Raw genomic sequence first — 2359 nt, 5'->3', positions numbered from 1 at the left:
AAAAAACATTATCTTGATCTGTTAGCGATTCATACTGACCACCGGTCTTCTAACTGCTGAGAGGGGTTAGATATGTTGATAGATTTGTAGAACCAAAGTCATACATTTTTAGAAGAAGGACCATTGAAGAAAAGATGCTTATATGTTTCTACCTTCTTCTTGAGTAGGATACACCTAGAGGTAATGCAACAACCTCTATGACTCAACTTGTCATTAGTTAGGATTTTATCCATCGTTAGTTTCCAAATGAACATTGATTTCGAAGGTGAGATATATTTGCAATAGATTATTTTTGCCTAAGGTAATGGGATTGAAGGGGCTACAAATTAATAATAATTTTTAAAACTAAGATTACTAGAGTGTAAAAGAGGCTAAATGATAGTGTCATCATAGTTTTTATTGATTAAGAGACCCTAGTGAATTCTTTGATGTGGAAAGGGTCATCATTGTATACCTAGTATTCGGTATCTCAATGTCATCTCTCATTTACCCTTTGTTGGTAATGATTGTTTCTCCCTCGGATTGGTCATCACTGTATACCTAGTATTCGGTATCTCGATGTCCTCTCTCTTCGGTCGATTTATCCTTTATTAACCCAGTAACCGGTTGTGGATAATCTTCCATGCGAGTATATTATCTACGTTCTGACGGTAATAGATAATATATCTCATGCACTCTCTGGTCGAAGTCCTTTGCTCTTCCCTAGTCGAGTAAGATTCATATCCCTTTTTATTGGAATCGAATGTCCATCCTATAATCGAGTTTTGCTTATTAGCCCTCTTTTGGATGATGAGTGTCTTGGGAATATTCCCCAATTCACGCTTTGGTTGGTCACCTATTATATGCCCAGTAACCGGTGTCCCTGGTGTTCCTTCCTCCCTGCTCCCTATTATGACTTTTTGTCCCCTTGCGGAGTCAGATTCTCCTGAGCTGAAGTTTACCTTTTTAGGCCTTCCTCAGATGATTTTTGGATGTTTGATATCTCTCACCTTTATACCGGTCAAAGATATTCATTTTCCCTGAGCATGTTGTTCTCTCACCCGTATACTGGTGTTCGGATCACATGTCTCTTTGAGCTTATTACCCAGTAACCGGTAATACCTCATCCCGTTGCTTCCCCAGAGGAATTTTGTTTGGGTGTTTCCCCAGCAAGGTCCCTTAGTGGATTCTCTCAGCCCGAAACCGGATTTTTATCCGAAGTATCCAGTACGGATAAGTTTTTGCTGTATTGGCATATTCCCTAACACATGCATCTTTGAGTCAGCTCGAGTCTTTCCATGGATTTATTTCATGGATCTCCTTCGTGTCTCTCAGCAAGTTTCAAGTCGTGACTTGCTCGCGCATTTTTGTCCCTTTACTCCCCAGTAACGTCCCTAGAGTCTCTGTCCCATTTATGAATGTGTTACTCCAGTGGATTTTCAGTTGTTCCTGTTCCTTTTCTTTCTTTGTGGACACATATCCATAAAGTGTTACCATTTGCATACATACATCTGCATCATGAGGTCTCTTAGGGACCAAAATTCGTCTATTTGTTTTTATTTAAGCCCATTCTACCACGTCGAGACGAAGATTTTAACCTTCACTTCTCCGGCTAGAATGACCTTAAATAGGGGCATCTGTAAGACCCCAATTTTGACCCTAAGATCCCTCATGGCATCATAACATTGCATTTGCAAAGCCTCAAGGATCATAAGCATCTTGGTTCCTTTTACCTTTAGATGGGACTTCTTGTGAGTGGTTTGAGATCACTAAGCATACTTGAATTGTATATCATTGCTTTTCTCATTTTTCATTTGCCAACCAAAATAGGCCGTTTTGGCCCATGGAACTAGATTTGAGATTAAATTCAAAGCCCCACCCATTAGATTGATGAGATTGTGATGCAAGAGATGGATCAACAGTACTATGGGAAGCTTTACCATCATCATTTAGTGCTTCAATAGCAGTGGGATATATATTATCCTTTTTGGTGCTTCCAAAGTTTGATTTGATCCTGGCCATGAATGTGCATTCTCCAACTTCCCAAAAGCTTGATTGAACATAGTAAACCCAACTCCAGTTTCATTTGATTCACTTTTTGGACCTAGCTGAAGGCTGTGAGATGCAGAAATAGGACGGAACTCAAACCCCGGGTTCCATTCAACAACTTTGTCAGAAAACACAGCAGATGAGTCTAACAAAGCACCAACTCCAACCGCACCGTTACCATGCTTTGGCGTTTGAATCTTATCATTCAAGTTTTCATTTCCAGTTTCCCGTTCGGCAGACTTGAATTCCCATCCGTCATCATCCTCGTCCTCATCCTGATTCAAATTGTTTACATTCGAGTTCTTCAGACCGGTAGGACCAACATTGGACA

Source organism: Lathyrus oleraceus, chromosome 3, assembly GCF_024323335.1.
Source record: "Lathyrus oleraceus cultivar Zhongwan6 chromosome 3, CAAS_Psat_ZW6_1.0, whole genome shotgun sequence".
NCBI lineage: Eukaryota > Viridiplantae > Streptophyta > Magnoliopsida > Fabales > Fabaceae > Lathyrus > Lathyrus oleraceus.
The sequence above is the reverse complement of the archived record's forward strand: the minus strand, read 5'-3'. Positions refer to the sequence as shown.